Raw genomic sequence first — 13814 nt, 5'->3', positions numbered from 1 at the left:
TGGGAGCCTCTGCACCCGTCATTCTCCATGAATGTGCCAGAGGAGGAAGGGACCAGAGTGATCTGAGCTTTGTTCACTTGCCTCAGTGGCTTCTCCTCCTCTCTCATGAATTAGTGAAGACTGCATAGTGGCAGTGGGGTTGGGGGGGAGGGTGAAGGTGACCCTCACACCTCACAGAAACTGCCACTGACCCAGAGAAACTGCCACTGGCCCAGGGTGACCCTCACACCTCAGAAAAACTGCCACTCGCCTAGAGTGTAGAGAGTGGCCCCTACACTGGGCCACTGGCAGTTGCCACTGCAAGACGTGGCATCGTCTTGCCATCATGATGCCCTAAAAAGCCAGACCCCCACATCTTCAAGCAAAGACCTTGAAGCTTGGGGGGTTAATCACCCACATCCAAGGCCACATGCCCTCTTGTGGGCAGAGACATGATTTAAGATGGGCAGTGGGACTTCAGTGTCACCTGTCCAGCCATTGGGACCTCTGTCCTCCTGGTGGCTGCTATGTTCAGTCCCCACTGTAGATGGATCTTGGGGGGAAATCATTCTAGTTCCTTTGAAGGGTCAAGGATGGATCTGTGGCTGGTCACAAAGGGAGAGAAAAATAAAGCAGAGGAAGGTGTCTAGAGCGTGTCGATGGAGATGGGGAACGGAGATCTCAGGCTTCTGCCCAAAGGCCCCTCATTACTGGGTCTTCTCTGGCCATCCTATATGGAATAGCAGTGACCGGGAGCTACCCGGTCTCTGCCTGACCCTCCAGGCCAGCACCCCATCCTTCCCACCCTGCTCTGTGTCACAGGAGGCTGACTGAGTGGGCTGCATCAACCAAGCCCCCTTGCCCTCTGCCTTCCAGTTGGGTTTGGCCAATGCAAGTCACCCACAGGAGACCAGAAGGTGGGAGGAGAATCAGATTGGGGAACTGACCTCTCAGCTCTCTCATTAGTGGGCCACAGGGTCACTTTCACAGTGACAGCCCGCTCCGAGCTCTGGCAACTGCTCTCTTTCCTTGCTCCTAGGTCTAGAAGTGGCACCAGGCAGCCTCCCATGATGCTGGGTCCAGGGTGACTGGCCATCCCTGAGTGGGTCCTCTGACTCCGTCCACCTCTTTGTCCCTTTATTAATTGTCCCCATCATACCGGTTGAGGAGGGGACTGCTTCCCTCCTTGTTGCTAACTAATATACTCTCCTCCCCTTAGTCTGTAGCCCCCCTTCCCTGCTTTATTTTGCTTTGAAGCGTGGCTCATTACCTTACATTGTATTATCTATTTCCTGGTTTATTTTATAGTCTGTCTCCCCTACTGAAATGAAGGCAGAGTGAGGCAGTGCCTCACTGAAATACCCTTGGCGCCCAGGACAAAATGTGCACATGACGAATGTTTGCTGAATGAACCCCCAAGGGGAGCAATGCACCCCACTTTGCCATCACCCTGCCCTGCTAGCCTTTTAGGAGATTATTCTGCAGAGAGCTGGGGTTCCTGATGGGGTGAGGTTCTCAGGAGCACAGGCTCTGGGAAGGTCTCAGAAGATGCCAGAGGCAAAGAGGCCGGGAGTTCATGGGGAGGAGGGAGCAAGGCGTTCTGTCGTCTGAGCCACACTCACACCAGGAAATAAAACGCTTTCACCTTTATTAGCAGTGATAAGAATAATAGTCCGTTCTCCAGGCTTTTAAATCTTACTCTGTCATCGTTTTCCAAGAAAATCTGCTGAGCATAGCGGGAAAGACAGGCTCGATGTGGTTAAATCATTCTCAGTGGCTGGAGCTTCTGTCTGCACAAAGCCTTAGGGAGCCCGGGGTCTTCCCTTTTCACCTTGGAGGTGCCCTAGAGGAAGGGGAAGATTCTTGAGGACAAGGGCTGGCCCAGTGCGCTTTGGGCTTGCATCTCTGCTCCTAGCCTGACCCAGCACAAAAAAAAAAATAGTACCAATGGCAGGACAAAGCCTGTAGGTGCAAGACCCAGACTGCCCGGGTTCAAATCCTGACACCATACTTACTAGCTCTGCAACGTTGGGTATGTTATTGACCTCTCTAGGCCTCTCTTTCCTCATTTCTAAAATGAGAGAGATAAAAATGACAGGTAATCATGGGCCCATTGCAAGAAATCAATGAGTTAATATGCATAACGTGCTTAGACAAGCATTCGGCAAATACCAGTTGAGTATCCATGATCTGAAAATCTGGGGACCAAAAGTGTTTCAGCTTTTGAATTTTTTTGGATGTTGGCTTTTGGAATATTTGCATTATGTTCAGCATCCCTAATCTGAAAATCCAAAATCTGAAATGCTCCAACGAGCATTTCCTTTGAGCATCAAGATGGTGCTCAAAAAGTTGCAGATTTTGGAGCGTTTCAGATTTTGGATCATTCGGAGTTCAGATTTGGGGATTAGGGATGCTCAGCCTATGCGCTGGCTGTTGTTGTTATTAGCTGGGTGCTTGCTCTGTGTCAAGCAGGAACCCGTGGAGGATCCCATCATCCCTGGTGAACAGACAAAGACCTTGAAGCTTGGTGGGGTTCATCACCCACATCCAAGGTCACATACCTTCTTGAGGGCAGAAATGTGATTTAAGATGGGCAGTGGGACTTCAGTGACACCTGCCCAGCCATTGGGACCTCTGGCCTCCTGGTGGCTGCTATGTTAGTCCCCCAAAGTTAGTCACAGGCTGATGATTTTGCCTGAGGCTTGGGAGGCAGAAGAGTGGGGCTGGAGATGGGGGTGCACGGGGCAGGGGACCCTCCTCCCAGAAACGGCACATCCCAATGTCCCCTGTACCAGAGTGAACACACACCCACTTCCCTGGGATTTAGGTTTTCTGTCCTGTCTCCTCTGAAATGAAAAAAAAAGAGGTAAGTCAGGAAATAGTGAGCAGATACAAATAAGATGGGGAGGGTGGGGGATGCGGGGGGTGGGAGAGTGAGGAAGGGAGCAGGACTGTGGGCACCCTCGAGGGTGCGTGAGCACGGACACACACACTGCTCACGGACACACGCGCTCCTCAGCAGATGGTGCTATTCATATTGATCTACCTAATTTTCAGAAGCAAATTGATCTTGGCTTTTCACAACTTATCTAGGACAGAGAAGTCTCTGGGAAGCCTTTTCACGTGGTAGACAGCCTGGGGTGCTCATGCTTTTGAGAGCAGAACCACAGACTTCATCTCCTAAGCACCCAGGCTGGTGGCAGAGCCTCCAGCCTCAGCAGGGTCCCAGGACAGGGCACAGTGGAGATGGTATGGAAGGAGGGTTCAGCCCTGGCTGGGGAGGGAAAGGAAGTCACCCAGGACTGTCAAGGTTCAGAGATCCGGATAGGGGTTAGGAAAGCAGACACCTCCCATTGAGGAAGTGTGGGAGGAGCTCGGGAAGGACAAATGCCCAGGAGAATTCTGCAAACCAGCTTGGCCTCCTCTCTCGAGAAGCCCTGCCCAGGGGGAAGCATCTGCCCCTTTGAGAAGAGCCTGTTGCCAAAAATGTCAAGACCATTTACTTATAGAGCAGCTGACAAAAGCACCTCTCTCCAGCGATTAAACAGGAGGACAGTTACTGGAAAGCAAATAAGCTCGTGTTCTCGGGCACAACAACAGTGTCAGCTGCTTTGGCACAGGCACCACGGACCGGAGACATGATGGGATCTTTTCAGGCCCCACAGGCAGTTGCCATGGCAGAAAAGGCACTGGTGGGTGGGCTCCAGACCCAGGAGGTGAGGGACCCACAGCCTCTGATACCTCAGGGCAAGATGTCTGTGTTATTGTTCCCTGCGTGCAGAAAGAGCCATGTCTCTTCATGAAGGGAGGGAGGTGAGAGTTATCACCCGTCACATGAACCCTGCATGAAATCTAGCAGCCCGAGGTGGGCATTCACCACTGATAAAAATCTGTTTCCCTGCCAGCTTAAAGTGCTACTTAAAAGGCGAATGTATAATTTAACTGCAATTTGGGAATGCACTTCTATAGGGTGACAGCTAAGACTCTCCACCTTTGGCAAAAAGGCCCTGGAGGAACAGTTGGAGAGGAGTCATCCTTCTAGAACTGACTAGGGAGGATGAGGATGAGCCACATGGCGGGGGTCAGGGGTGAGAGGGGGTGTGGATGGGTAAAGTTAAAGCAGGTGCTAGTTTATTTTGTTTTGTTTTGTTTTGTTTTGAGACAGTCTCGCTCTGTTGCCCAGGCTGGAGTGCAGTGGTATGATCTCGGCTCACTGCAACCTCTGCCTCCCGGGTTCAAGTGATTCTCATGCCTCAGCCTCCTGAGTAGCTGAGACTACAGGCGCACACCCCTACACCCGTCTAATTTTTGTATTCTTAGTAGAGATGGCGTTTCACCATGTTGGCCAGGCTGGTCTGTAACTCCTAACCTCAAGTGATCCGCCCGCCTCAGCCTCCGAAATTGCTGAGATTACAGGTAGCAGGTGCTAGTTCATTAAGAACAGGTGACCAAGGTGTGGATAGGGATCAGCTGCATCTCAGCCAAGTGAGGACCTGGCATATTTTCAGGGCTAAGCTGAGCTTCCCTGGACTCCATAGGGAACCCCAAGTCTTCAGGGAATAGTTGGGCGAGGTGATGGTCTTGCCTCTGAGCAGTTCTTGGTGTGGGACAGATAGAGAAGTGTCCTTAGAGGGAGTGCTGACTGCAGAGGACCTGTTAGGAGCCCCTCAGGCAGAGTCACCCCCCAGATCCTGTGGAGGGTTGAATGGTATCCCCCAAAGTTCATGACCATCCAGAACCTCAGAATATGACCTTAGTTTGGAAATAAGAGCTCCACAGATATGATTAGTTAGGATGAGGCCAAACAGGGTTAGAGTGAGCCCTAAATCCAACGGCCAGTGTCCTTATAAGACAAGGACAAGAGGCTGGGTGTGGTGGCTCACAGGTGTAATCCCAGCACTTTGGGAGGCCGAAGCAGGAGGATCACTTGAGCCCAGGAGTTTAAGAACAGCCTGGGCAACATATCAAGACCCTGTTTTTACAAAACAATTAAAATTTAGCCAGACATGGTGGTGCACGCCTGTAGTCCCAGCTACTCAGTAGTCTGAGGTGCGAGGATCACTTGAGCCCAGGAGGTAGAGGCTGCCGTGAGCTATGATCACGCCACTGCACTCCAGCCTGGGCCACAGCGCCAGACCCTGCCTCAGAAAAGGAAAAAAGAGACACACAGGGCCACTCACAGACATCATGTGATGACAGAGGCAGAGATGGGAGTGATGCATCTGCAAGCCAGGAAATAACAAGGATCGCTGGCAACCTCTGAAAGCTAGGCGAGAGGCACTAGGAGAGAGTCACGGAAAGGATTCTCCTCTGGGGCCTCCAGGGGGAACCAATCCTGCCAACACTTTGATTTCGGACTTCTGGCCTCCTGAACTGGGAGAAAACACATTTCTGTTGTTTTCAGCTTCCTGCTTTGGGATGATTTATTGTGGCAGTCCTAGGAATTGGATGCAGCCTCCATGCCCCCAAGCCCTGCAGGGCTGACCTGCCAATGTGCAGACTTCCTTTGTGCAGGCTACCCTGGAGGCATTCTGGGCACCTGTGCCCAGTCCTGGACATCATGTTTTGGCTTTTTACCATGTACAGCCTGCATCCTGTGCTCCCGCAGCTCTGTGGAACGGGCAGGGCTTGTGTCACAAATCCCATTTTGCAGATGGAGAAATCAAGGTCTATGGGGCTAGGACCCAGATCTGGCTCTCTGTGATGTGCTTGTCAATAAGGAGAAATGAGGCAGGTCACATGGCAATTCTCAGAGTCCCCTGCACACAGGACCTTAGCAGAGTTTGTCACTCATGCACCTTGGCCGGCACAAGGGCAGGCAGAGGACCTCTGTGTCCTGAGGCTCTCCCCGCTGTCCTCACTGGCCCTGGTCTCTCCCTGCAGCCTCAGGGCTGAGCCCCCCTTCCTCCTCCTTGACCGCCACCCTCAGCTTCTCAGAGACAGGAGCCTCTCACTTCTGTCTCTCCCAGACACCAGCCCACCAACTCTTCCAGCCTCCACTTGGGGCTTGTAAGCCTGCAGGATAAAGGGAGCCGCTTCCCTACAAGCGCAATGAGACCCCGGGTGGGTCAGTGGTGGTGCAAGCAGCAGGGACGCCCTATAAGCACATCGATAATCATAAAAGGAGGTAACGTTTATTGTCTTGGCTATTTTGGGTACCAGAGGAAAAAAAACAACGTATGAATTGCAATGATGAAAGATTTACTGCATCTGTCAGCGCAGATAGAGGGGTTGGCTGGAATTATTGCAGCCGGGAAGAATTGTGTTTTAGGATCTGCCCCAGGTATTAATTTGTGGCAGGCTTATCCTGTCAGGAACATACAATGCTCATGGTGTTGAGAAGTAATACTTTAAAGGGCCTTAATGCCAATTGGATGGGAGCTGGGAGTTGGAGCCTGGGAGGCAGCTGATCCCCTTAGCGAGCTTTTCCAATAAGTTCCAGATGAAAAGCGTGAGGCTGCTGAGTAATATCATCTTTGGAGACTCTCAAACTAGATCTGTCTCCATTTATTGTGCCGGCTCGTGCATCATTCTCCTCCCTGATGCCCAAGGTGACGTCGTCTCGCCTTCCAACCAGGGGCTGGACAGACCACAGGGCGCCGGGGATCCTGGTCCATGGCCTGGACTCCAGAGTTCCTCGTGCAGGGCAGGTGTGGTAGGCTCCGCTGGGCACCTTGAGACTCGGAGTCTTGCAGCCCCCAAAGACTGGCTGAAGGCCGTGGCAGACTCTTCAGGAAAGGGCATTCTGTGACCCTCAGTTCCCACCCTCTGTCATGGGGCCTGGGTGCCTCCTCTCTGTGACCTGGAGACAGGCTGTCCTGGCCCTATGATTTTGCCAAAAAACCAGTGAACCCAAACCCAATCCTCCCCCTCTTTTTCTCCATCTCAGGGATGTCCGGTCCGACCTGATTTTTGCCAAATGCCACAGGCATGGATGGAGAATGGTTCAGAGAACATATGGCTTGCATTTCCTCCTTGGAGACCTTTCCGGGTTTGAATATTATCAGGATCTCGAAGGTTTTCACACCTCAGCGGCTTATGTGCCTTGCTTCCTTTGTATTTACCCACCTCCTTTGGTCCAGGCCTTTCTGGTGCTGGCGTAGATGGTGGGGATTGGAGCCAGGTGGGAAGAGAGATGAGGAGACTACAGTCCTGGAGCTCTCTGGGAGTGCCAGCCCCACAACCACCTCCCAGCCCAGCCACGACAGCGAGGGGAGGCAGCCAGAGGCGGAAGAACGCAGCTTCGGGAGGCACCATGTGAAAAAGGAGCTCCTGTCTGTGCCAGCTCCTGTGGGCCTTACAAAGGGAAATTGTAAAGGGGCTGTCTCCAGTTTTCTCCATGTGCAAAATGGGACTGTGACACTGGCCCTGCCTGTTCCGCAGAGCTGTGGGAGGACAGGATACCATCAGTGATTTAAAAAAAAAAAAAAAGAAAAAAGAAAAATTCAGGGCTGGTCCAGGTGTCAAAACACTTCCAGGGTAGCCTGAGTGGTCTGGTGTCTACACACCCCCTGAAGACCCAGGCGGCTGTAGGCTGTGGGCCTCCCCAGCTGAGAGAGAAGAGGTGCCTGGAGCAGCCCCTCGTGGTGCTGAGCCAGGAGAGGGCCTGCTGGGCGTGGGGGCGGCTCCAGCCCCCGGGATGGGTGGATTGTTCCTGCGGACTCAGGAGTTGCTCTGGAGGTCAGTCTGTCCCTCTGCCCTTCACCCCTGGCCGGCCCTCTCCTCCCCTGGGGCACAGGGTCGGAGGACCTACTGAGAGCAAGGCATTGGGAGGAATTAGGGCAATACTGCCCATGTGCCAGGCATTTGGAAATGGGGCAGGGGTGAGTTGTCACAGTGCGGAGGGGGTGCTGCTGGCATTTAGAGCATGGAGACAAAGCATGACCAGGGGGAGAAGTCTGTTCTTCCACCTGGAGGCCTGGGAGCGGCTTGTGGGGGCAATGGGCTCCTGGTCAGTGCCGCAAGGGTTTCCCCAACATAGCCTGGGCAGTTCAGCCTGGGATCTGAACCTGAACTCACCTGGCACCTTGAGGGGCTTCCTTCCTGTCTGGGGATAGCACCCACTCGGGGAGAATGGGCCGGGCTGGAGTGAGGTACACAGGGAGAGTGAGTCAGTGGGGGTGTAGTGGCTAGAAGATGGTACGGATCCTGCTTGGGATGCGTGGTGGACACTCGTACATTGGAAGCTACAGTTGGAGCAAGGCTGGGTCAACTTCCGGAGCTGGAGTCGGAGCTGGAGGCTCTGGAAGCTGACCCAGCCTTGCTCCAACTGTAGCCAGGATTCCTCTGTGGGTGGGAGGTTTGAGGAAGGGGTCGCTTGCCTTCTTTATGAAGTGAGGTCCTTTTTCAGACAGCCATGGAGGCGGGCAGGGATGTCTCACTCCAATCTCAGGCAAGCTCACCAGGGCCGAGCAGTTGAAAGTGGCTGATTTCTCGCTCTCTCTGGAGCAGTGAGGCCTCACTCTCCACCAACAGCTCCATGGCAGGTGTCACCTCTTCCCAGGTGAGTTCCCAAACACTACAGCGCCTTGCTGTTGCCCAGGAAGAAGCAGAAAGAGCTGCAAGGGAGAGCAAGGCAGGCTAGTTCTTCCCTTGACCTTGACTAAGGTCAGAAGAGGCAGTTCTGGCCTGGACATCTGGGAACTGCCAACAAATCTGTCCTCCAATGGTTTGGAGCCAAACACAGAACAACTGAAAAAGGTGCATGGGGTGCAGATGTCCTCATGGCCAAGAGCAATTTTAAAATGAAAGAACAATTTTCTCACATTGATCAGGTGTATCAAAGGCCTGTTTTTAGCCTTCCCTTCCCCCATTGTCCTTAGACCAAAGGAAAAGGAATCTTTTTCCAGTTCAGGTGCTGGGGCTTCAGGGCTGCACCCAAGATTCCCTGGGCCTCTACAGAAACCTGACCTCCAATGCACAAGGGAAGCAGCAGGGCAGAGAAGGTTGCAATGAAGATACACAAAAGTGTTTCCAGTGCTCATGTTGGAGACAGGGGCGGGAATGCCCATTTCCTGGAAATGCCCTGGATGGGTTTTGCTGGTTGGGTTTGCAGGCTCTGGGCCCAGACCCTTCTACCCTCCCCAGCAGGGTCTGTTAGGCTTTGAGCACTGGTGATCAGTCACAATGGTGGTCCTTTCTCTGAGTTTGGAGCCAGATGAGAGATGGACTCAGGTGTCAAACTCCTTTGGACCCAGGAGTTCAAAGATTGCAGCCTCATTACCATAAAAGCTGGATTGGCACAGCTGTGGGGCCACGGGGCTGCTGCGTCCTCCCTGCAGAATTGAAAATATTCCCCAGAATGGCAGCCAGCTCCTGGCAGGGCAAGACATCTACAAGGATGGAAATCTTTCCGCAGCTCAGAAAGAGTGCAAGAGGCCAGAAGGGCTGAGCCAGATATGTGTGATTAGGTCATGCTCCCTGATAGCCTGGAGTGAATGGGGGTAGGAGGGGGGCTAGGAGGCCCCCCATTTCATATTTATCAGCAGGGCACCTTGGGGGTTGGGGGGTGGCGAATGGTCACCCTGTGGGTCTGTGCAGTGCACTGCACAGGGCTGGTCATGCTTGGTGTCCATGCTCCAAATGCCAGCAGCACCCGCTGGCCATTGCAACAACTGCCCCTGCCCCATTTCCAAATGCCCGGTAGATGGGCAGTATTGCCCCAACTGACAGCCACTGAGTCATGGAGTTCTAAGAGGAGGGGGATGGTGACTCCCCACCTACGCCACCATTTGTGGGCAAGGCACAGGTTGGAAAGTCCTTGGGGTAACTTCCTTGAATGGATAGAGAGGCAGGTCTAGCCCGGGGTTTGGGGTTTAGGAGGGTGGGTCAAGAGAGGCTCCGATGACAGAGGGGACAGAAGACCAATGAGATGACCATCAGATGAAGGAAGGCATGCACAGAGGACTTGGAAACCCAGAATGAGGAGGAGCACAGGATGCGGATGGCACTGGGGAGCCACAGGAGAGGGAAGCAGGGATGCAGCTTTTCTAAGTTGCAGGTGAGACAGAAAGGGTCCTGCCCCCTATAAGAGCCACCTGTCCACCTCAGGTCCCAAGCACCTCAAAATGAGACCCTTCCTCTCATTTTGTGGCATTCTTGGGGGCTCCCTGGACCCTTTAGTCCACTCTGCTGAGGATGACCTTTGTGCAGAAGGTCACTTCCTCAGTTGACTCTGGGGATTCCCTCTGCTAGGGGGTTGCGTAATTCAGTGCTTTGCACGCAGTAGAAACCAAGTAAGTGACTGTTGAAAAAACAAATGAATGAATGAATGAATGAATGAACGTTACAGCTTTTGTTGCTGCTCCACCCTTACTTCCCACCCTCCAGTCCAACTCAGAGTTGTACCTGTTTGCCTCAAGGCTACTGGAGAAGCAGATCTTCTTCTGCTTTGAGCCCAGGTCTCCCCAGTTTGGCATCTGCCTGAAGCAGCTGCTCAGCAGCCACCTTTCCCTTTAACCGTCCAGAGCCCTCTGGCCTTCATCCGCCCCTAGGAATGCTAATGGCTTCATCTTTACTTTCTCTTGCCCTTCCTTCTGGCCTTTCTCCTCATCAGATCTGCTCTGCCACAAATTATTCAGCTTCCCCTGACCTCCTTCCTCTCTGAAATCATCATTTCCTAAATAGCTCCTCCTGGATCAGACCTCCCTTCCTCCCTGCCCCTTGTCAAACCCCTCAGCTAGACTCAACCCTTGCACTGCACACATTCATTTCATTAAAGCAATCCTGGTCTCTCTCTGGGAAGTCACCACCATAATCCACCAGCACAATGAACTTTTCAGAAGGTTCCCTATTTATAGATAAGCACAAATGCCAGTTCTGCCTGGGGAGATTCCTTTAATCCACAATTATTTCAGCGGGGCGAGAGAGGCACAGTGGGATCTAGAGATGAGTTTAGTGTTGTTTCGATGAGATTGCAGAACCTCCTAAGGGGTTCAGCTGTCTGCAAACGACATGAGTTGGAGTGAGCTGCCCATGCCTGGGTGTATGCAAGAATCAGGTGGCCTCTGAGAACCCTTACGAGTTAATGGGGGTGCATTAAAAATAAAAATGGCAATGCAGATTGAAAATCTTTGGAACAGGGGAAAAGCAAACCCACATGCTTCTGAGAGACTCAGTTGGTTGAAAGGAGGCTGGGGCCAGAAGGGACCTTGAGAAGGCTTCTGTGCCTGGGAGGCAGGAGCCCAGGTGGGGATGTGGAAAGGGAAGATGATGGCAGGCTTTGGGTCATGCTCAGCAGGAGGAGCAAATGGGAAACCACGACTCTGCTCCATGGCAGGCTATAAACGCAGAATTTCTCTCCTGCCCTCCTGTGGACTTAGGGGCAGCGGATGTTGCACACATGATACAGCAAGACCCCAGGGTCAGCCAGACCCCAGGTTGTCACACCCACACTGATGTGGCCCTTGCACTGACCTTGCTGGGGTCAGGGTGGAGATGGACACCTGTGTTCGTACAGAGGTGACTGATTCTGAGGGAAAGGCCTGCAGGCAGGGACTCCCCAGCCACGCATCAACCCATCAACTTGTTTTTGTCTGCTTCTCCCTAGGGTGACTCAGCAGCTGCTGTGTACTTTTCTTCAAACTCCCCAAGAGAGGACACAGGAGATCCCCTAGTGCAGTGTCTGGCACATAACAGGCACTCAAAAATATTCTTCTTAAAATAAATGAATTTGAGTAGATTGTCGAGGCCCTGCTTAGGCGCAGATTACTGGGGCAAAGATGGCCCCAGTAATATCTTCCGTTCCATATCTGTATTAGGCCATTCTCACGCTGCTAATAAAAACATACCTGAGACTGGGTAATTTCTAAAGAAAAGGAGGTTTAATGGACTCACAGTTCCACATGGCTGGGGAGGCCTCACAATCACAGTGGAAGATGAAGGAGGAGCAAAGGCACATGTTACATGGCACAGGCAAGAGAGGATGTGCAGGGGAACTGCCCTTTATAAAACCATCAGCTCCTGTGAGACTTACTCACTGTCACAAGAGCAGCACGGGAAAAACCTGCCCCCACAATTCAATGACCACGTGTCATGGGGTCCCTCTCACAACACGTGGGGATTAGGGGAGCTACAATTCAAGACGAGATTTGGTTGGGGACACAGCCAAACCATATCAATGTACATCTGACCTTGACATTATTCTCCCTCAGTCCTGGAAGGAGCTCTATGATTGCCTTGACCGATAGAATATATGGAAGTGACATGAAGTGACTTTTTTTTTTTTTTTTTTGAGACGGAGTCTCGCTCTGTCGCCCAGGCTGGAGTGCAGTGGCCGGATCTCAGCTCACTGCAAGCTCCGCCTCCTGGGTTCACGCCATTCTCCGGCCTCAGCCTCCCAAGTAGCTGGGACTACAGGCGCTGCCACCTCGCCCGGCTATTTTTTGTATTTCTTATTAGAGACGGGGTTTCACCATGTTAGCCAGGATGGTCTCGATCTCCTGACCTCATGATCCGCCCATCTCGGCCTCCCAAAGTGCTGGGATTACAGGCTTGAGCCACCGCGCCCGGCCGACATGAAGTGACTTCTAAGGCTAGATTATAAAAACGCCACGCAATCCCACCTAGCTCTCCTGGAGACTCTCATTCTTGGAACCCAGTGGCCATGACGGTGGGAAGCCCAATCTAGCCCACTTAGAGAGACACTGTGGAGGTGTTCTGGTTGAAAGTCCAGCTGAGGTCCCAGCCAGTAATGGGCATCAACCACCTGACTTATGAGTGAAGATGCCTCCGGATGATTTCGTCCTCAAACTGTTGAGTTGTTCCCAGCTTCTCGACTTCCCAGCCAAGGTCCCAGACATCAGAGAACAGAGATAAGTTTCCACTGTAGCCTGTTCAAATTCCTGACCCACAGAAATCATGAGAGATAATAAAGTGATTATTGTTTTAATCCGCTAAGTTTTGGGATGACCTGTCACCCAGTAATAGATAACCGATACAGTCAGCATCCACATGGAACACGCTGGCTGGCGTCCCTTGTGTCTGGCTTACCCAAAACTACCTTTGGCTGGAGTGCAGTCTCGCCTGCCCAGCATGGTTGCCAGGGTAACCAGGTCCCCTGGCACAAGGGGTGGGAGCAGACTTTTCAAGGAAGCGCCTGGGGCTGCTTTCCTTAGAAGAGAATACTTGCATTTTCAAGGCCTGGCCAGTGCAGAAGAATCTAAAGCTCTTCCTTCTAGTTCTTACTCTGACACCAGTTCTCTCGGGACTTTAGACACAGCCTCATTTGTCTGCAGCTTTCAATTTCCCCCTCTACATAAGGAGCAGGTTGGACAAGGTGAACGTAGGCCCCTCTCAGCTCCAGGCTTCTATCAGTTGGTTTCTCTTCTTTTCTTATTGGTTTTTCTTTCTTTTCTTTTTTTTTTTTTTTTTTTTTGTTGTTGTTGTTGTTGTTGAGACAGGGCCTCACTCTGTCACTTAGGCTGGAGTGCAGTGGTGCGACTACGGCTCACTGATGCCTTGATCTCCTGGGCTCAAGTCATTCTCTCACTTCTCAGCCTCCCGAGTAGCTGGGACTATAGGCATGCGCCACCACACCTGGCTAATTTTTATATTTTTGTAGAAATGAGATCTCACTATGTTGTTCTAGTTGGTTTTGAACTTCTGGGCTCAAGTGATCCATCCGCCTCAGCCTGGGATTACAGGCATGAGCCACTGAGCTCGGCTCCTGTCAATTGACATCTTGACTCGGCTTTGCATGAGGGCTCTGCATCTGATCTTGGGGGTTTCACTACCTGGTGCAAAGGGGAGAGAGAGGCCTGAGACTCCACAGACGAAGTTGGTGGGGGGTCTCCCCTTCCTTCAGCAATTTATTGAACATTAACAACGTGCTAGGC

General features: G+C 52.3%; 1 long non-coding RNA gene across 4 annotated transcripts in view; it reads left to right on the top strand.

Annotated features, from left to right (window-relative positions):
• LOC105469106 (uncharacterized) overlaps nucleotides 1-13814 on the top strand; it is a 195125-nt gene that overhangs the window by 68016 nt on the left and 113295 nt on the right. Inside the window, exon 3 of one of the 4 annotated variants that reach the window (XR_011615998.1) lies at nucleotides 6869-8227. The exons of the other annotated variants lie outside the window; for them this stretch is intronic. This is a non-coding gene — a long non-coding RNA (uncharacterized lncRNA). Of the gene's footprint in view, nucleotides 1-6868; nucleotides 8228-13814 lie in introns of those variants that run through there. 4 annotated transcript variants of the gene reach the window in all.

The sequence above is a fragment of the Macaca nemestrina genome, chromosome 17, assembly GCF_043159975.1.
Source record: "Macaca nemestrina isolate mMacNem1 chromosome 17, mMacNem.hap1, whole genome shotgun sequence".
Taxonomy (NCBI): Eukaryota; Metazoa; Chordata; class Mammalia; order Primates; family Cercopithecidae; genus Macaca; species Macaca nemestrina.
The sequence above is the reverse complement of the archived record's forward strand: the minus strand, read 5'-3'. Positions and strand labels throughout refer to the sequence as shown.